Here is a 21,873-nt window from a genome sequence, read left to right as displayed (position 1 = left end):
TAAAATCTTGGAGGGCATTCTAAGGGATGCTATGCTGGAGTATCTGAAGAGGAATAACCTCATGACCCAGTATCAGCACGGGTTTACTAGGGACCGATCATGTCAGACTAATTTGATCAGCTTCTATGAAGAGGTAAGTTCCGGACTGGACCAAGGGAGCCCAGTGGATGTAGTGTATATGGACTTTTCAAAAGCTTTTGATACGATGCCACACAAAAGGTTGTTACATAAAATGAGAATAATGGGGATAGGGGAAAATATGTGTAAGTGGATTGAGAGCTGGCTCAGGGATAGGAAACAAAGGGTGGTTATTAATGGAGCACACTCGGACTGGGTCGCGGTTAGCAGTGGGGTACCACAGGGGTCAGTATTGGGCCCTCTTCTTTTTAACATATTTATTAATGACCTTGTAGGGGGCATTCAGAGTAGAATTTCAATATTTGCAGATGACACTAAACTCTGCAGGGTAATCAATACAGAGGAGGACAATTTTATATTACAGGATGATTTACCGTATTTTTCCGACTATAAGACGCACTTTTTTTCCTCCAAATTTGGGAGGAAAGTGTGGGTGCGTCTTATAGTACGGATATAGCATGTGGGGAGGGGAGCAGCAGCGAGTGGGATGCAATGATATCCCACTTCAGGATGTCCCCGCTGCCGGAATCAGCTGCTGGGGAAACCACATGGCCCCGCTGATTAAGTGCAGTGAATATTCATTAGCGGCTCCCCGCCCACCGATCAGCTGAGTGGTGAGCGGGGAGCAGCAAATGAATACTGCACTTAAGCAGTGACACACAGTTTCCCCAGCACTGATTCTGGGGAGAATCTGTGTGTCTGGGGGAGGAGGCAGCAGCAGCAGGGGCCAGGAGATCGCTGCATACCTGCCTGTGCTGGACGCTGAGCTGTCTGTGGTGCACAAGGAGGACCTGTGTGATGTCAGAAGTGGGCGGGCTGGAGCATCACATGGCAGCTCAGAGCCCTCCCTCTTCTGACATCATCATAGGTCCTTCAGACTTCCACCATCCCCCTGAGGAAGTGGCACTGGTGGCCACGAAACGTGCGTTGGGGACCATCGCCCGACCGCCCCCTCCTACCTCTGTGTAGTGGTAAGTGCTAGCACCTTTTTTCCACCACCATACTTAATGGCATTATTATAGAATCCCACTGTTTTGGGGTGACCTTGGTTGGATAGTGTAGGTGCTTTTTCTTATGCATACCATTACAAGGGTATTTACATCTGGGGGAGTGGGGGGATGGGCGCTTTTCCAGCATTCCTGGGACATTCATCCTGTGCTCTAGTCATTAAATAATGTAATGTTTTGATATATATTTTTGTACTATTTATGGCAATTAAAGTTTTGTTTTATAAATCATTGCTCTGAATTTTTCTCCTTTTGGCATTCCACCTAGAATCTGCAGCTTCCTCTTATGTCCTGCGCATGTGCTGTGGAAAGGCAACAAGAGAGAGGGCTCTGTGTGTGCAGCCATGGGATGCTCCAGCTTTTACCTCACCACAGGCTGGCTCCCACAATTAAGAGGTTAGTCTTTACAAAACACAATAAAGCACTCTGCCACTCCTTTGGTGAACTATAACTCCCAGCATGTCATAGGATCTGCAGGACATGCTGGGAGTTATAGTTCTCCCATGGGATTTTAAAGCAGCACTCCAGTGTTATTTTCCAGTGCTGGAGTGGTGCTTTCACTATAAGCCCTGTGCCCCCATTCTTATACTCACCCTCCAGCATCTTCATATAGTACTTCACAGACACCACACTGGTCCCGCAGCTTCCAACATAATAACACACTATTATATGTAATAACACCACATATAATAGTATGTTATTTATGTTATTAATAGTGTTGAGCGATACCGTCCGATACTTGAAAGTATCGGTATCGGAAAGTATCGGCCGATACCGGCAAAGTATCGGATCTAATCCGATACCGATACCTGATACCAATACAAGTCAATGGGACTCAAGTATCGGACGGTATCCCTGATGGTTCCCAGGGTCTGAAGGAGAGGAAACTCTCATCAGGCCCTGGGATCCATATTAATGTGTAAAATAAAGAATTAAAATAAAAAATATTGCTATACTCACCTCTCCGACGCAGCCTGGACCTCACCGAGGGAACCGGCAGTGTTCTTTGCTTAAAATGCGCGCGTTTACTTCCTTCCGTGTATGCCTAATTCTGCATTGAGGACCTGAAATTACGTCACGGCTTGCTGTGATTGGTCGCGTCTCGGTCACATGGGCGGCACGCAACCAATCACAAGCCGTGACGTAATTTTAAAATGCGCGCGTTTCCTGCCTCCCGTGACGTCACGGCTTGTGATTGGTCGCGTCGCCCATGTGACCGCGACGCGACCAATCACAAGCCGGATCGTAATTTTAAAATCCTGAATGCCTAGAATTAGGCATTGAGGACCTGAAAATTATGTCACGGCTTGCTGTGATTGGTCGCGTCGCGGCCACATGGGCGGCACGCGACCAATCACAAGCCGTGACGTCACGGAAGGAAGTAAACGCGCGCATTTTAAGCAAAGAACGCTGCCGGTTCCCTCAGTGAGGTCCAGGCTGCGTCGGAGAGGTGAGTATAGCAATATTTTTTATTTTAATTCTTTATTTTACACATTAATGTTGTTTCGATACCGATACCCGATACCACAAAAGTATCGGATCTCGGTATCGGAATTCCGATACCTGCAAGTATCGGCCGATACCCAATACTTGCGGTATCGGAATGCTCAACACTAGTTATTAAATATTTTACCACATTTTTTTTGCTTCAAATATTTTTTTCCCTATTTTCCATCTCTAAAACCTGGGTACGCCTTATAGTCCGGTGCGTCCTATAGTCCGAAAAATACGGTATGTAAACTAGAAGCTTGGGCTGATAAATGGCAAATGAGCTTTAATGGGGATAAATGTAAGGTCATGCACTTGGGTAGAAGTAATAAGATGTATAACTATGTGCTTAATTCTAAAACTCTGGGCAAAACCGTCAATGAAAAAGACCTGGGTGTATGGGTGGATGACAAACTCATATTCAGTGGCCAGTGTCAGGCAGCTGCTACAAAGGCAAATAGAATAATGGGATGCATTAAAAGAGGAATAGATGCTCATGAGGAGAACATAATTTTACCTCTATACAAGTCACTAGTTCGACCACACTTAGAATACTGTGCACAGTTCTGGTCTCCGGTGTATAAGAAAGACGTAGCTGAACTGGAGCGGGTGCAGAGAAGAGCGACCAAGGTTATTAGAGGACTGGGGGGTCTGCAATACCAAGATAGGTTATTACACTTGGGGCTATTTAGTTTGGAAAAACGAAGGCTAAGGGGTGATCTTATGTTAATGTATAAATATATGAGGGGACAGTACAAAGACCTTTCTGATGATCTTTTTAATCATAGACCGGTGACAGGGACAAGGGGGCATCCTCTACGTCTGGAGGAAAAAAGGTTTACGCATAATAACAGCCTCGGATTCTTTACTGTAAGAGCAGTGAGACTATGGAACTCTCTGCCATATGATGTTGTAATGAGTGAGTCATTACTTAAATTTAAGATGGGACTGGATACCTTCCTGGAAAAGTATAATGTTACAGGGTATATATTAGATTCTTTGATAGGGCGTTGATCCAGGGAACTAGTCTGATTGCCGTATGTGGGGGTCGGGAAGGGATTTTTTTTCCCCATGGTGGAGCTTACTCTTACCACATGGGGTTTTTTTGCCTTCCCCTGGATCAACATGTTAGGGCATGTTAGGCTATGGGTTGAACTAGATGGACTTAAAGTCTTCCTTCAACCTTAATAACTATGTAACTATGTAACTATGTAAGATGGTGAGTGGTGATGACACCATAATCAGTGTCACCATCTCGCTTCTCTATCTACTGAAATGCTCACCTCTCACAATTAGAGGAGGCTTTTCAAGCAAAGCAAGTTGAAATGGAGTAAAGGTACCGTCACACTAGGCGATATCGCCAGCAATCCGTGACGTTGCAGCGACCTGGATGGCGATATCGCTGTATTTGACACGCAGCAGCGATCTGGATCCCGCTGTGAAATTGCTGGTCGCTGCTAGAAGGTCTGCACATTATTTGGTCGCTAGGTCGCCGTGTATCGCCGTGTTTGACAGCAAAAGCGACGATACCAGCGATATTTTACACTGGTAACCAGGGTAAACATCGGGTTACTAAGCGCAGGGCCGCGCTTAGTAACCCGATGTTTACCCTGGTTACCAGCGTAAAAGTTAAAAAAACAAACAGTACATACTCACCTGCGCGTCCCCCAGCCTCTGCTTCCTGACACTAAAGCGCCGGCCCTAAACTGAAAGTGAAAGCAACAGCGGTGACGTCACCGCTGTGCTGTTAGGGCCGGAGCTCAGTCAGCGTCAGGATGCAGAGGCTGGGGGACGCGCAGGTGAGCATGTACTGTTTGTTTTTTTAACTTTTACGCTGGTAACCAGGGTAAACATCGGGTTACTAAGCGCGGCCCTGCGCTTAGCAACCCGATGTTTACCCTGGTTACCCGGGGACCTCGGCATCGCTGGTCGCTGGAGAGCGGTCTGTGTGACAGCTCTCCAGCGACCACACAGCGACGCTGCAGCGATCGGCATTGCTGTCGCTATCGCTGCAGCGTCGCTTAGTGTGACGGTACCTTAAGAAACCCAACTGGGTGATGCTGCATAGCCCAGCCTCATCTCATCTTCTCAGCGCAGATTGAGTGATAATGAAGAGGAGAAGGAACAGGAGCTTGTTGCCTGTGCTATAGACGATAGTACTCACACCACCTTCATCCCATCTGTTCAGCATGGATGGCCTGAAGTTGAGGAGGAGGACGAGAAGGAGGATGTGGTGGACAACATGGACAGTCGTCCTCTTGGTGGGAGCAGGGAAGTCTTGGCTGTTGGTAGTCTGGCACACATGGCTGTGTTTATGTTCTGCTAACTTTCCCATGACCTTTGCATTGTATGCATTTTGGCCAACAATAATTACTGCTTGTTCATCATTCTAGACCCACGCTACTAGGAGAACTTTCCATCTATCCTTACTGTGGCGGAGAGGTCTACAAAGAAGGTGCAGTATGAGAAGGCTTTAGATGAAAGATTATTTAAAAAAATTCCCCATCTGACAAAACTAGTGGCAGAGGTCAGAGACCCTTATTCCTTATCAGTACAACTTAGGAGTAGAGAGGAGGGAGACACACACCAGATGCAGCAGAGGAGGGGAACACTATGAAAGGTCTACGACAGTTTTTTCAGACCCTGCAATTGCCCAGACCATGGTGCGTGGGGTACTCTGGCACAGAGGGAAAAGTTTTGGAAGATGCTGAAGGAGTACCTTGCTGACTGTACCAGTGTCCTTTGTGATTCCTCTGTGCCTTACAACTATTGGGTGTCCAAGCTAGACATGTGGCATGAACTGGCAGCACAGGTGCAACCTACTGATATAAGCAGCACTCACAAACCTACCAAAATTATAGAGGGGGTGGCTGCCTAGTAGGAATAACTGCACACTGATAGGGCTTGCATATGGCACCATTCACATAGATATGTGTGATACAGGTGTGTCTGGTTTACAGCCAATTGATGACGCCCAACATTATAGAACAGGCAGGCTGCCCAGCGCCAAAAAAAAATGCAAACACATCAGGAATGATGCCCCAGTATACCCATCCGTCAAAAAGAGGCCCGGCTACATCCTGCAAAAACATGGTAAAAAGTGCAAAAAAAGATGAAAAGATATTAATGCATATGATATGTTACACCGGGCCCGATTCCTGTAGCTTTGCGGGGTCCCCGTCGGGACTCCCGCTCTGTGTCGGCTCCACGCTGTCCTGACACAGCCTTTGCTTCCCCTTCCTCCTCTGCTTCCTGGCATGCAGCCAGCAGTTTCTCGGGCTGTGTGCATAGATAGCACGCGCGTTCTCTCACGCTCTCTTAAAGAGACAGCGCGCATTTTTAAAAAGTGCTTCTAACCAAGGGTGTGTTAATTATCACTATTTCTAGCCCCTTCACAATAGGGAGGTTGTCGGAGCAACAAGTATCCTCTGTTGCTAACTTCCAGTTTCCGCTAGCATGTGCTTCTGTTTTTGAAGTTATCTGCCAGTGCTCCGCTTACACTATTTGTCTCCATAGACTATCTGCTACCCGTTACCTGGCTTTCCTGGATGACCTCCAATATGCCTACTCCAGTTCCGTCTCGTCCCGCCATTCAGTTACCCGTACCTCTGGACAACATCAATACCGCTGGAACCAGCTTCTACCCATACTCCGGGTACACACCGGTTAGCTCTACGTCACCTGCTAACCCTACTTGTCCATCTGTCCTGCTGGGTCAGCTACCACAAGTCTGGGGTCTAACTGGAGGTAGCACCCGTGTCCCCCAGGCATCCCATTCTGACCCTGTTCGTGGGATCTTACCACGGGTGTCTGGGGCTCACGTAGTCACGCCCCCTTTGGAGCACCCAGACCGTGGTCCCGAGGTTCCATGTTAATCTGCAATAAAAATGAATGTGAACTTCACCATATGTGCCTCTGTTTCCATTCGTTACATAATAACTGAATCAGATGAGGTAATGGTTGATATTTTGGCCAAAATAAAGAAGCTCGCAACCTACGTTAAGGGTATGTTTCCACGTTCAGGAAACGCTGCGTTTTTGACGCTGCGTTTTTCCGCAGCGTCAAAAACGCAGCGTCCAGATGTTACAGCATAGTGGAGGGGATTTAATGAAATCCCGACTCCACTATGCGTTAAAAAACACATGCGTTTTTGCCGCGAAAACGCACATGCGGTGCGTTTTTCCAAAACGCAGCATGTTGCTACAATGAGCAAAACACGCAGGAACACCGCAGGTGACCTGCCAGTGACCTCAGGTGCAGTTTTGGTCAGGATTTTACCTGCATAAAATCCTGACCAAAGCCTGAAGCAATCCTGAACGTGGACACATACCCTAAGGGTCCACATATTTGTGAGTCCTAAATCTAAATACCTCAACATAAAAAATCAAAAACCACATACTATGAAAAAACAGCCTAATCAAGCCCAGTCAAATGATAAATGCAGTCAGCCTCCATTTTATAAGCTAGGGTAGCACAGGTGCAACCTACTGATATAAGCAGCCACTCACGAACTTACCAAAGTTATGGAGGGGGTGGCTGCCTAGTAGGAAAAACTGCACACTGATAAGGCTTGCATAGGACACCATTCACATAGATATGTGTGATGAAGGTGTCTGGTTTGCAGCCAATTGATGAGGTCCAAACCTTTTGAACAAGTGGGTGCCCATCTTTATTTTGGCCAAAATATCAACCAATACCTCATCTGATTCAGTTATCATATGCATTATTATCTTTTCACCTTTTTTGGACTTTTTACCATATTTTTGCAGGATGCAGCCGGGCCTCTTTTTGATGACTGGGTATACTGGGGCGTCATTCCTGGTGTGTTTGCACTTTGCTGGTGCTCGGCAGCCCGCCTGTTATAAAATTTTGGGCATCATCAATTGGCTTCAAATCACACACCTGCATCACACATATCTACCTGAATTGTATTCTTTTTTATTTTTCATGTTCAGCTAATTCAAATAACTTCTATCCTGTAATAATAATACCGCTCTTGTCTGCACTTTCTCTACTGTGAGGTCTGGCAGTTGGAATAGCATATAACAGCCATCTAGTCAGCAATCATTGCCTTATAGATTATAATCCTTGTTGCTTTTTTCCATGCACTCATTGACCGATTCATGTTTTTTTTACTTTTCTCTGTACTCAGAAATTCATCAAAGCTGACAGTGTTGCTTGGTTAATTCTAGAGTTTTTTGCTGCCATGTTCAACAAAAAATATTTTCAGGGCTAGATCAAATCCCTTCTATATTCTACAATAATACTGCTGTTATCTGCAGTTCATGTAGTGTGACATGTGGCAGTAGGAATAGCCTATGACAGGTATCCAGACAGCAATTATTGCATTTAAATTCTTAGCCTTACTGCTGCTTTTTTCAATGCACTCATTAACAGATTAATGTTTCTTCACTGTGATCTGTACTCAGAAATTAATTAACCCCTTTACCCCCAAGGGTGGTTTGCATGTTAATGACCAGGCCAATTTTTACAATTCTGACCACTGTCCCTTTATGAGGTTATAACTCTGGAACATCTCAACGAATCCTGATGAGTCTGATACGGTTTTCTGATGACATATTTTACTTCATGATAGTGGTAACATTTCTTTGATATTACCTGCGTTTATTTGTGAAAAAAATCAAAATTTGGCAAAAATTTTAAAAATTTCACAATTTTCCAACTTTGAATTTTTATGCCCTTAAATCACAGACATATGTCACACAAAATACTTAAGTAAAATTTCCCACATGTCTACTTTACAACAGCACAATTTTGGAGCCAAAATTGTTTTTGTTAGGGAGTTATAAGGGTTAAAATTTGTCCAGCAATTTCTCATTTTTACCCTAACTTTACCCTAACTTTACCCCAACCCTAACCCTAACCCCAGGGCCGGACTGGGACTAAAATTCAGCCCTGGCATCTGAAGTCACACAGAACCACTTGTCACATGGTGACTGTATAATATCTTTGTACACTTGTAGGCTACAAGAAGTGAGGGGAGTGTAACACGACTATATAACATAATTACAGCTGTATCCAGCATTACAGCTCAGCCCCCATAGAATGTAATACAGCACAGCCCCCATAGAATGTAATACAGCCAGCCCCCATAGACTATAATACAGCACAGCCCCATAGAATGTAATGCTGCACAGCCCCCATAGAATGTAATGCAGCACAGCCCCATAGAATATAATACAGCACAGCCCCCATAGAATGTAATGCAGCACAGCCCCCATAGAATGTAATGCAGCACAGCCCCCATAGAATGTAATGCAGCACAGCCCCCATAGAATGTAATGCAGCCAGCCACCATAGGATGTAATGCAGCCAGCCACCATACAATATAATGCAGCACAGCCCCATAGAATGTAATGCAGCACAGCCCCCATACAATATAATGCAGCACAGCCCCATAGAATGTAATGCAGCACAGCCCCATAGAATGTAATGCAGCACAGCCCCCATACAATATAATGCAGCACAGGCCCATAGAATGGAATGCAGCACAGCCCCATAGAATATAATGCAGCACAGGCCCATAGAATATAATGCAGCACAGGCCCATAGAATATAATGCAGCAGAGGCCCATAGAATGGAATGCAGCCAGCCCCATAGAATATAATGCAGCACAGGCCCATAGAATATAATGCAGCAGAGGCCCATAGAATGGAATGCAGCACAGGCCCATAGAATATAATGCAGCAGAGGCCCATAGAATGGAATGCAGCCAGCCCCATAGAATATAATGCAGCAGAGGCCCATAGAATGGAATGCAGCCAGCCCCATAGAATATAATGCAGCAGAGGCCCATAGAATGGAATGCAGCCAGCCCTATAGAATATAATGCAGCAGAGGCCCATAGAATGGAATGCAGCCAGCCCCATAGAATATAATGCAGCAGAGGCCCATAGAATGGAATGCAGCCAGCCCCATAGAATATAATGCAGCAGAGGCCCATAGAATTGAATGCAGCCAGCCCCATAGAATATAATGCAGCAGAGGCCCATAGAATATAATGCAGCAGAGGCCCATAGAATGGAATACAGCCAGCCCCATAGAATATAATGCAGCAGAGGCCCATAGAATGGAATGCAGCCAGCCCCATAGAATATAATGCAGCACAGGCCCATAGAATATAATGCAGCAGAGGCCCATAGAATGGAATGCAGCCAGCCCCATAGAATATAATGCAGCACAGGCCCATAGAATATAATGCAGCAGAGGCCCATAGAATGGAATGCAGCACAGGCCCATAGAATATAATGCAGCAGAGGCCCATAGAATGGAATGCAGCACAGCCCCCCCCCATAGCTCCACAATCCAGTCATCACTCATTGATAAAAAACCCCAAAAAAAACACTCTACTCACCTTTCCTCCTGCCCCACGCTGCTCTGCCTCTGGTCACAGCAGTCGCAGTCTGCCCGCCCGGTCACACAGCAGGTGCGCGATGATATGACGTCATCGCGCACCCGCAGTGTCAGCGGCAGGCAGAGCGGGGAATGATGGGAGAGGAAGCGTCAGCAGACGCTCTCTCCTCCATCATTGCATTCAACTGTACCGGCGTCTATGACGCCGGTATAGTTGAATGCGGGGCCGGGAGTGCGCCGACAGCGGGGAGAGTGTGCCGACAGCGGCACACTCGAGCGGCCCACTACTGCCACCGGCCCACTACTGCCACCGGCCCACTACTGCCACCGGCCCTTCTGGCATTTGCCAGAACTGCCCGATGGCCAGTCCGGCCCTGCCTAACCCTATTGGTAAAATAGAAATAAATACATTTTTAAAAATGTTATTATTTTTCCTTAACTAAGGGGGAAATAAAGGGGGGTTTGATTTACTTTTATAGCGGGTTTTTTAGCAGATTTTTATGATTGGCAGCCATCACTAAAAGACGCTTTTTACTGCAAAAATAGTTTTTGCGTCTCCACATTTTGAGAGCTTTAATTTTTCCAAATTTTGGTTCACAGAGTCATGTGAGGACTTGTTTTTTGCGGAACGAGTTGGCGTTTTTATTGGTACCTTTTTCGCGCATGTGACATTTTTTGATCACATTTTATTCCGATTTTTGTGAGGTAGAATGAACAAAAACCAGCTATTCATGAATTTCTTTTGTGGGGGTGCTTATACCATTCCACATTTGATAAATTTGATAAAGCAGTTTTATTCTTCGGGTCAGAATGATTACAGCGATACCACATTTATATAATTTTTTTATGTTTTGGCGCTTTTGTTCGATGCAAACTATTTTATATAAAAAATAATTATTTTGCATCGCTTTATTCTGAGGACTAGAGTTGAGCGACTTATACTTTTTTCGGATCGAGTCGGGTTTCGCGAAACCCGACTTTGTCAAAAGTCGGGTCGGGTGAAATCGGCCGATTATTGCGAAAAGTCGGGGGCCGACTGAAACACGAAACCCAATGCAAGTCAATGGGGAATCAAAGTCGGCAGGGAGTGGAGGACAGGAAAACACCTAAAGAGCCCATTTTAACCCCTTCATGACCTTAATGACCTGGCCATTTTTTGCAATTCTGACCACTGTCCCTTTATGAGGTAATAACTCAGCAACGCTTCAACGGATCCTAGCGGTTCTGAGACTGTTTTTTCGTGACATATTGGGCTTCATGTTAGTGGTAAACTTAGGTCGATAATTTCTGAGTTTATTTGTGAAAAAAACGGAAATTTGACGAAAATTTTGAAAAGTTCGCAATTTTCACATTTTGAATTTTTATTCTGTTACACCAGAGAGCTATGTGACACAAAATAGTTAATAAATAACATTTCCCACATGTCTACTTTATATGAGCACAATTTTGGAAACAATTTTTTTTTTTGCTAGGATGTTATAAGGGTTAAAATTTGACCAGTGATTTCTCATTTTTACAACAAAATTTACAAAACCATTTTTTTAGGGACCACCTCACATTTGAAGTCAGTTTCAGGGTTCTATATGGCTGAAAATACCCAAATGTGACACCATTCTAAAAACTGCACCCCTCAAGGTGCTCAAAACCACATTCAAGAAGTTTATTAACCCTTCAGGTGCTTCACAGCAGCAGAAGCAACACGGAAGGAAAAAATGAACATTTAACTTTTTAGTCACAAAAATGATCTTTTAGCAACAATTTTGTTATTTTCCCAAGGGTAAAAGGAGAAACTGGACCACGAAAGTTGTTGTCCAATTTGTCCTGAGTACGCTGATACCTCATATGTGGGGATTAACCACTGATTTGGCGCACGGCAGGGCTCGGAAGGGAAGGATTGCCATTTGACTTTTTGAATGAAAAATTGGCTCCAATCTTTAGCGGACCCCATGTTGCGTTTGGAGAGGCCCCGTGTGCCTAAACATTGGAGCTGCCCCACAAGTGACCCCATTTTGGAAACTAGACGCCCCAAGGAACTTACATAGATGCATAGTGAGCACTTTAAACCCTCAGTTGCTTCACAAATTGATCCGTAAAAATGAAAAAGTACTTTTTTTTCACAAAAAAATTATTCTAGCCTCAATTTTTTCATTTTCACATAGGCAACAGGATAAAATGGATCCTAAAATTTGTTGGGCAATTTCTTCTGAGTACACCGATACCTCATATGTGGGGGTAAACCACCGTTTGGGCGCACGGCAATGCTCGGAAGGGAAGGCGCGCCATTTGACTTTTTGAATGGAATATTAGCTCCAATCGTTAGCGGACACCATGTCGCGTTTGGAGAGCCCCTGTGTGCCTAAACATTGGAGCTCCCCCACAATTGACCCCATTTTGGAAACTAGACCTCCCAAGGAACTAATCTAGATGTGTGGTGAGCACTTTGAACCCCCAAGTGCTTCACAGAAGTTTATAACGCAGAGCCATGAAAATAAAAAATAATTCTTCTTTCCTCAAAAATTATTTTTAGCCTAGAATTTTTTATTATCCCAAGGGTAACAGGAGAAATTGGACCCCAGATGTTGGTGTTCAGTTTGTCATGAGTACGATGATACCCCATATGTGGGGGTAAACCACTGTTTGGGTGCACGGCCGGGCTCGGAAGAGAAGGCACACCATTTGGCTTTTTGAATGGAAAATTAGCTCCAATCATTAGCGGACACCATGTCGCGTTTGGAGTGCCCCTGTGTGCCTAAACATTGGAGATCCCCCATAAGTGACCCCATTTTGGAAACTAGACCTGCCAAGGAACTAATCTAGATGTGTGGTGAGCACTTTGAACCCCCAAGTGCTTCACAGAAGTTTATAATGCAGAGCCATGAAAATAAAAAATAATTTTTCTTTTCTCAAAAATGATTTTTAGCCCGCAATTTTTTATTTTCCCAAGGGTAACAGGAGAAATTTGACCCCAAACATTGTTGTCCAGTTTCTCCTGAGTACGCTGATACCACATATGTAGGGGTAAACCACTGTTTGGGCACACGTCGGGTTTGGAAGGGAAGTAGTGACGTTTTGAAATGCAGACTTTGATGGAATGCTCTGCGGGCGTCACGTTGCGTTTGCAGAGCTCCTGATGTGCCTAAACTGTGGAAACTTCCCACAAGTGACCCCATTTTGGAAACTAGACTCCCAAAGGAACTTATCTAGATGTGTGGTGAGCACTTTGAGCCCCCAAGTGCTTCACAGAAGTTTATAATGCAGAGCCATGAAAATAATAAATAAGTTTTCTTTCCTCAAAAATAATTTTTAGCTTAGAATTTTTAAATTTTCCCAAGGATAACAGGAGAAACTTGACACCAAGAGTTGTTGTCCAGTTTCTCCTGAGTACGCTGATACCCCATATGTGGGGGTAAACCACTGTTTGGGCACATTCCGGGGCTTGGAAGTGAAGTAGTGACATTTTGAAATGCAGATGTTGATGGAATGCTCTGCAGGCATCACGTTGCATTTGCAGAGCCCCTGATGTGCCTAAACAGTAGAAACCCCCCACAAGTGACCCCATTTTGGAAACTAGACCCCCGAAGGAACTTATCTAGATGTGGGGTGAGCACTTTGAACCCCCAAGTGCTTCACAGAAGTTTATAACGCAGAGCCGTGAAAATAATAAATACGTTTTCTTTCCTCAAACAAAGTTTTTTAGCCCAGAATTTTTTATTTTCCCAAGGGTAACAGGAGAAATTTGACCACAAAAGTTGTTGTCCAGTTTCTCCTGAGTACGCTGATACCCCATATGTGGGGGTAAACCACTGTTTGGGCACATGCTTGGGCTCGGAAGTGAAGTAGTGACGTTTTGAAATGCAGACTTTGATGGAATGCTCTGCGGGCGTCACGTTGCGTTTGCAGAGCCCCTGATGTGCCTAATCAGTAGAAACCCCTCACAAGTGACCCCATTTAGGAAACTAGACCCCCAAAGGAACTTATCTAGATGTGGGGTGAGCACTTTGAACCCCCAAGTGCTTCACACAAGTTTATAACGCAGAGCCGTGAAAATAAAAAATCATTTTTCTTTCCTCAAAAATAATTATTTAGCCCGCAATTTTTTATTTTCCCAAGCGTTACAGGAGAAATTGGACCCCAAGAGTTGTTGTCCAGTTTCTCCTGAGTACGCTGTTACCCCATATGTGGGGGTAAACCACTGTTTGGGCACACGTCTGGGCTCGGAAGGCAGATAGCACCATTTGACTTTTTCAATGCAAGATTGGCTGGAATCAATGGTGGCGCCATGTCGCGTTTCGAGACCCCCAGATGTGCCTAAACAGTGGAAACCCCTCAATTCTAACTCAAACACTAACCCCAACTCACCCCTAACCCTAATCCCAACCCTAACCAAAACCCTAACCGCAACACACCCCTAACCCTAGTCTTAACCCTAATTCCAACCCTAACTCTAATTCCAACCCTAACCCTAAGGCTATGTGCCCACGTTGCGGATTTGTGTGCGGACTTTTCGGCACCGTTTTTGAAAAATCTGCAGGTAAAACGCACTGCGCTTTACTTTACCTACGGATTTACCGCAGATTTCCAGTGTTTTTTGTGTGGATTTCACCTGCGGATTCCTATTACGGAGCAGGTGTAAGACACTGCGGAATCCGCACAAAGAATTGACATGCTGCGGAAAATGCAACCCAGCGTTTCCACGCTGTATTTTCTGCACCATGGGCACAGCGGATTTGGTTTTCCATAGGTTTACGTGGTACTGTATACATGATGGAAAACTGCTGCGAATCCGCAGCGACCAATCCGCTGCGGATCCGCAGCCAAATCCGCACCGTGTGCACATAGCCTAATTCTAACCCTAATTCCAACCCTAGCCCTAATACTAACCCTAATTGTAACCCTAATTCTAACCCTAATTCTAACCCTATCCCTAAGTGCAACCCTATCCCTAAGTGCAACCCTATCCCTAAGTGCAACCCTATCCCTAAGTGCAACCCTAAGTGCAACCCTATCCCTAAGTGCAACCCTATCCCTAAGTGCAACCCTATCCCTAAGTGCAACCCTATCCCTAAGTGCAACCCTATCCCTAAGTGCAACCCTATCCCTAAGTGCAAACCTATCCCTAAGTGCAACCCTAACCCTACCCCTAACCCTACCCCTAACCCTAATGGAAAAACAAAAATAAATATATTTTCTGTATTTTATTATTGGCCCTACCTATGGGGGTGATAAAAGGGGGGGGGGTTATTTACTATTTTTTTTTATTTTGATCGCTGTGATAGAACTTATCACAGCGATCAAAATGTACAGGGAACGAATCTGCCGGCCGGCAGATTCGGCGGGTGCACTGCGCATGTGCCCGCCATTTTCCAAGATGGCAGCACCCATGCGAGAAGACGGAGGACACCGGGAGGGGCACCAGGACTAGGTAAGTATGGGGGGGTGCGATCGGACAGTGGGGAGGGGCAGAGGGGAGGATGGGGAAGGGGCGGAGGGGAGAGGAAGGCGCTTAGGACAGGACGGAGGGGTAGGGAACACTGACGGCGGCTGCAGATCGCCGCTATCAGTCGGTGGGGGGGCCAGATCGGAGTCTCCAGCCATGGCCGATGCTATTGCAGCATCGGCCATGGCTGGATTGTAATATTTCACCAATTTTCATAGGTGAATTATTACAGATTGCTCTGATTGGCTGTTTCACTTTCAACAGCCAATCAGAGCGATCGTAGCCACGGGGGGGCGAAGCCACCCCCTGGGCTGCAGCACCACTCCCCCTGTCCCTGCATGTCGGGTGAAATTGGAGTTAACCCTTTCACCCGGCCTGCAGGGACGCGATCTGGCCATGACGCATATGCTGCGTCACAGGTCGGATTGGCACAGGTTTTCATGACGCATACGCTGCGTCAAAGGTCGGGAAGGGGTTAATGCTAAAAACATCAATTCTTATTACTGAAGCTTGTCAATCTTAATTTACTTTATAATAATATTTAGGCATTGAAAACTGGGAGTCATTTGGCTAAAGTTGTGGGGGGTAGGGCTGGCTCAAGTTTTTCGTGGGCCCAGGAAATGCGGACTACATCACGGCGGTGGAGCAGGGACAGGTAAGTATTTCAACTTTGGAAGTGCTGTGATCCTGAGCAATCAGCGGGGGCCCACTCGTTGGCATTGGCACTGGCGGTGGTATAGTATGCGGGAAGGGGAACCTGACTTTCAGCAGGGTCAGATTCTGGCTGTGTAGAGTGCAAGGGGAATGTAGTGGTCTGGGTCAATGTACCAGCAGACTCATCTAGCAGTGGCTGGGCAATGGGCAGGATGAGGAGGAAACACAGATATAGGCTCAAATAATAAAGTAAACTGTAATGAGAGGCTGACACAGTGAGTAGGCCCAAATAAGTAAGTAGCCTAAATGCAGTTAAAATTGGTAACAGAACTAAACTGGCGGCATTCCTTTGTTCAGCGGAGGACAATTGTAATGAGAGGCTGACACAGTGAGTAGTGTTGTGAACTGTGTTTCTGGGCTCCCTCTGGTGGTCACTAACGGTATTGTGTTAGGCATGTCTTGTTGCAGGCCTGAGCTCCAGCTGTGTCGTTAAGCAGCGGGTGTTCCCTATTTAAGTCTCCTCTGGACTCAGTCTCTTGCCTGGCATCGTTGTATCCAGACCTATATGGTCTCCTCCGGATTCCTTTCAGTCTGTCTCATGCAAGAAAAGCTAAGTCCGTTTTGAATTATTTGGATCGTTTGCATTTTTCTGTGTTTTTGTCCAGCTTGCTTAATATTGGATTTTCTGGCTCGCTGGAAGCTCTAGGGGGCTGATATTCTCCCTCTGCACCGTCAGTCGGTGTGGGGGTTCTTGAATGTTCAGCGTGGATGTTTTTGTAGGGTTTTCTGCTGGCCGCATAGTCCACTATCTATTTTCTGTCTATCTAGACTAGTGGGCCTCACTTTGCTGAATCTAGTTCATCTCTACGTTTGTGTTTTCCTCTTGCCTCACCGTTATTATTTGTTGGGGGCTTTCTTTATCTTTGGGGTTCAATTTCTCTGGAGGCAAGTGAGGTCTTATTTTCCCTCTAGGGGTAGTCAGTTCTCCGGCTGGCTCGAGACGTCTAGAACCAACGTAGGCACGTTTACCGGCTGCTTCTAGTTGTTTGTGTTAGGATCAGGTATGCGGTTAGCCCAGTTTCCACCTCCCTAGAGCAGTATTTATGTTTTTGCTATCTTGCCGGAATATCAGAGATCCTCTACCACTGGGATCATAACGGTATGCCAGGACGAGTCCAGAGGAGACTTAAATAGGGAACACCCGCTGCTTAACGACACAGCTGGAGCTCAGGCCTGCAACAAGACATGCCTAACACAATACCGTTAGTGACCACCAGAGGGAGCCCAGAAACACAGTTCACAACAGTATTATTGCATCGCAAAAGCGGGATTAAAAAGAAGTTCTGAGTTTTTTTGTTTTTTTTTGTTGCTGCAGTTTGCCTAGCTTCTTCCATCCCCTTTTTCTCTGAGTGGCTGGAACTCTGCTGCAGATATGAATGTCCAGACTCTGACTTCTAGTGTGGATCAGCTTGCTGCTAGGGTGCAAAAGATTCAGGATTTTGTTATCCATAGCCCTATGTCTGAACCAAAAATACCTATTCCTGAGCCGTTTTTTGGAGATAGATCTAAGTTCCTGAATTTTAGGAATAATTGCAAATTGTTTCTGTCTCTGAAACCTCGTTCCTCTGGTGATTCCGCTCAGCAAGTTAAGATTGTTATTTCCTTCTTGCGCGGCGACCCTCAAGATTGGGCCTTCTCTCTGGCGCCAGGAGATCCTGCATTGGTGAATGTTGATGCGTTTTTCCTGGCACTTGGTTTGCTTTATGAGGAGCCTAATCTTGAAAATCAGGCTGAAAAGATGTTGCTGGCTATCTCTCAGGGTCAGGACGAAGCTGAGGTATATTGTCAAAAATTTCGGAAATGGTCCGTGCTTACTCAATGGAATGAGTGTGCACTAGCCGCAAATTTCAGAAATGGTCTTTCTGAAGCCATTAAAAATGTGATGGTGGGGTTTCCTATCCCTACAGGTCTGAATGATTCAATGGCTCTGGCCATTCAAATTGATCGACGTTTGCGGTAGCGCAAATCTGTTAATCCTTTGGCGGTGCTGTCTGAACGGTCACCTGATTCTATGCAATGTGACAGAATTCTGACCAGAGCCGAGCGACAAAATCATAGACGTCAAAATGGTTTGTGTTTCTACTGTGGTGATTCAACACATGTTATCTCAGCATGCTCTAAACGCTTAAAAAAAAATGTTAATCCTGTCGCCATTGGTACTTTTCAGCCTAAGTTTATTTTGTCTGTGACTTTAATTTGTTCATTATCTTCTTACTCAGTTATGGCTTTTGTGGATTCTGGTGCTGCTTTAAGTCTGATGGATTTGTCATTTGCCAAGCGCTGCGGTTTTGTCCTGGAGCCTTTGGAAAATCCTATTCCTCTTAGAGGAATTGATTCTACGCCATTGGCAGAGAATAAACCTCAGTATTGGACGCAAGTGACCATGTGCATGACTCCTGTACATCAGGAGGTGATTCGTTTTCTGGTACTGCATAAAATGCATGATGTTGTCGTTTTGGGTCTGCCATGGTTACAGGCCCATAATCCAGTTTTAGATTGGAAAGCTATGACTGTGTCTAGTTGGGGGTGTCAGGGGATTCATGGCGATTCTCCATTGGTGTCTATTGCTTCTTCTACTCCTTCTGAGATCCCTGAGTTTTTGTCAGACTTTCAGGATGTATTTGATGAGGCCAGATCCGGTGCCCTTCCTCCTCATAGGGACTGTGATTGTGCTATAGATTTGATTCCTGGTAGTAAATTTCCTAAGGGACGACTCTTTAATTTATCTGTGCCAGAGCATGCCGCGATGCGGAGTTATATAAAGGAGTCTTTGGAGAAGGGACATATTCGCCCATCCTCTTCTCCTCTTGGTGCAGGATTCTTTTTTGTGGGCAAGAAAGACGGGTCTTTGAGACCTTGTATAGATTATCGTCTTCTGAATAAGATCACGGTTAAATTTCAGTATCCTTTGCCATTGTTGTCTGATTTGTTTGCTCGGATTAAGGGATCCAGTTGGTTCACCAAGATAGATCTTCGTGGTGCGTATAACCTTGTGCGCATAAAGCAGGGAGATGAATGGAAAACGGCATTTAATACGCCCGAGGGTCATTTTGAGTACCTGGTGATGCCTTTTGGATTATCTAATGCCCCTTCTGTGTTTCAGTCCTTCATGCATGACATCTTCCGGAAATATCTGGATAAATTTATGATTATTTATCTGGATGATATTTTGTTTTTTTCTGATGATTGGGAGTCCCATGTGAACCAGGTCAGGATGGTGTTTCAGGTTCTGCGGGAGAATGCTCTATTTGTGAAGGGCTCAAAATGTATCTTTGGGGTACAGAAGGTTTCTTTTTTGGGTTTTATTTTTTCCCCTTCTACTGTGGAGATGGACCCAGTCAAGGTCCGTGCCATTCATGACTGGACTCAGCCCACGTCTGTTAAGAGCCTGCAGAAGTTCTTGGGCTTTGCTAATTTTTACCGTCGGTTTATCGCTAATTTTTCCAGCGTGGTCAAACCTTTGACGGATATGACCAAGAAGGGTTATGATGTTGCTAATTGGTCTCCTGCGGCCGTGGAGGCCTTTCGGGAGCTGAAGCGTCGGTTTACTTCAGCGCCAGTCTTGTGCCAGCCGGATGTCTCTCTTCCCTTCCAGGTTGAAGTTGATGCTTCTGAGATTGGTGCAGGGGCCGTTTTGTCGCAAAAAAAGTTCTGATGGCTCCGTGATGAAGCCATGCGCCTTCTTTTCTAGAAAATTTTCGCCTGCTGAGCGGAACTATGATGTTGGTAATCGGGAGTTGTTGGCTATGAAGTGGGCATTTGAGGAGTGGCGACATTGGCTCGAGGGAGCTAGACATCGTGTGGTGGTCTTGACTGATCATAAAAATCTGATTTACCTCGAGTCTGCCAAGCGCCTGAATCCTAGACAGGCTCGTTGGTCGTTGTTTTTCTCCCGTTTTGACTTTGTGGTCTCGTACCTGCCTGGTTCTAAGAACGTGAAGGCTGATGCACTTTCTAGGAGTTTTGTGCCTGACTCTCCGAGAGTCTCGGAGCCGGCTGGTATTCTCAGAGAGGGAGTGATTTTGTCTGCCATTTCCCCTGATTTGCGACGAGTGCTGCAGAAATTTCAGGCTGATAGGCCTGATCGTTGCCCACCAGAGAGACTGTTTGTCCCTGACAGATGGACCAGCAGAGTTATTTCTGAGGTTCATTCTTCGGTGTTGGCGGGACATCCTGGGATTTTCGGTACCAGAGATTTGGTGGCTAGGTCCTTTTGGTGGCCTTCCTTGTCGCGGGATGTGCGCTCTTTTGTGCAGTCCTGTGGGATTTGTGCTCGGGCTAAGCCTTGCTGTTCTCGTGCCAGCGGGTTGCTTTTGCCCTTGCCTATCCCGAAGAGGCCTTGGACGCACATTTCCATGGATTTCATTTCGGATCTTCCGGTATCTCGGAAGATGTCTGTCATCTGGGTGGTGTGCGATCGTTTTTCTAAAATGGTCCATTTGGTGCCCTTGCCTAAGTTGCCTTCCTCCTCTGATTTGGTTCCTTTGTTCTTTCAGAATGTGGTTCGTTTGCACAGCATCCCTGAGAATATTGTGTCTGACAGAGGATCCCAGTTTGTGTCCAGATTCTGGCGATCCTTTTGTGCTAAGATGGGTATTGATTTGTCTTTTTCGTCGGCTTTTCATCCTCAGACTAATGGCCAGACCGAGCGAACTAATCAGACGTTGGAGACTTATTTGAGATGTTTTGTTTCTGCTGATCAGGACGACTGGGTTACCTTTTTGCCACTGGCCGAGTTTGCCCTTAATAATCGGGCTAGTTCTGCCACTTTGGTTTCACCCTTTTTCTGCAACTCTGGTTTTCATCCTCGTTTCTCCTCGGGCCAGGTTGAACCTTCTGACTGTCCTGGGGTTGATTGTGTGGTGGATAGGTTGCAGCGGATTTGGAACCATGTGGTGGACAGTTTGAAATTGTCACAAGACAAGGCCCAGCGTTTTGCCAACCGCCGCCGCGGTGTGGGTCCCCGACTTCGTGTTGGGGATTTGGTTTGGTTGTCTTCTCGGCATGTTCCTTTGAAAGTCTCCTCTCCTAAGTTCAAGCCTCGCTTTATCGGTCCTTATAAGATTTTGGAAATCCTTAACCCGGTGTCTTTTCGCTTGGACCTTCCAGCGTCATTTGCTATTCATAATGTGTTCCATAGGTCCTTGTTGCGGCGGTACGTGGTGCCTATGGTTCCTGCTGTTGAGCCTCCTGCCCCGGTTTTGGTTGAGGGCGAGTTGGAGTACGTGGTGGAGAAGATTCTGGATTCTCGTATCTCTAGACGGAGACTCCAGTATTTAGTTAAGTGGAAAGGCTATGGTCAGGAGGATAATTCCTGGGTTGTCGCCTCTGATGTTCATGCGGCTGATTTGGTTCATGCCTTTCACGCTGCTCATCCTGATCGCCCTGGGGGTCTTGGTGAGGGTTCGGTGACCCCTCCTCAAGGGGGGGGTACTGTTGTGAACTGTGTTTCTGGGCTCCCTCTGGTGGTCACTAACGGTATTGTGTTAGGCATGTCTTGTTGCAGGCCTGAGCTCCAGCTGTGTCGTTAAGCAGCGGGTGTTCCCTATTTAAGTCTCCTCTGGACTCAGTCTCTTGCCTGGCATCGTTGTATCCAGACCTATATGGTCTTCTCCGGATTCCTTTCAGTCTGTCTCATGCAAGAAAAGCTAAGTCCGTTTTGAATTATTTGGATCGTTTGCATTTTTCTGTGTTTTTGTCCAGCTTGCTTAATA

At 45.8% G+C, this 21,873-nt stretch overlaps 1 long non-coding RNA gene across 1 annotated transcript; it reads left to right on the top strand.

The window, feature by feature from the left end:
• Positions 1-1,012: 1,012 nt before the first annotated feature.
• Positions 1,013-6,490, top strand: LOC143781067 (uncharacterized). The gene is made up of 4 exons (XR_013216528.1): positions 1,013-1,109; positions 1,414-1,541; positions 5,027-5,088; positions 6,150-6,490. It is a non-coding gene; the product is annotated as an uncharacterized LOC143781067 (long non-coding RNA).
• Positions 6,491-21,873: the final 15,383 nt, after the last annotated feature.

Source organism: Ranitomeya variabilis, chromosome 6 (assembly GCF_051348905.1).
Source record: "Ranitomeya variabilis isolate aRanVar5 chromosome 6, aRanVar5.hap1, whole genome shotgun sequence".
Taxonomy (NCBI): domain Eukaryota; kingdom Metazoa; phylum Chordata; class Amphibia; order Anura; family Dendrobatidae; genus Ranitomeya; species Ranitomeya variabilis.
Note: the sequence above shows the minus strand (reverse complement) of the source record. Positions and strands in the feature narration are given on the sequence as shown.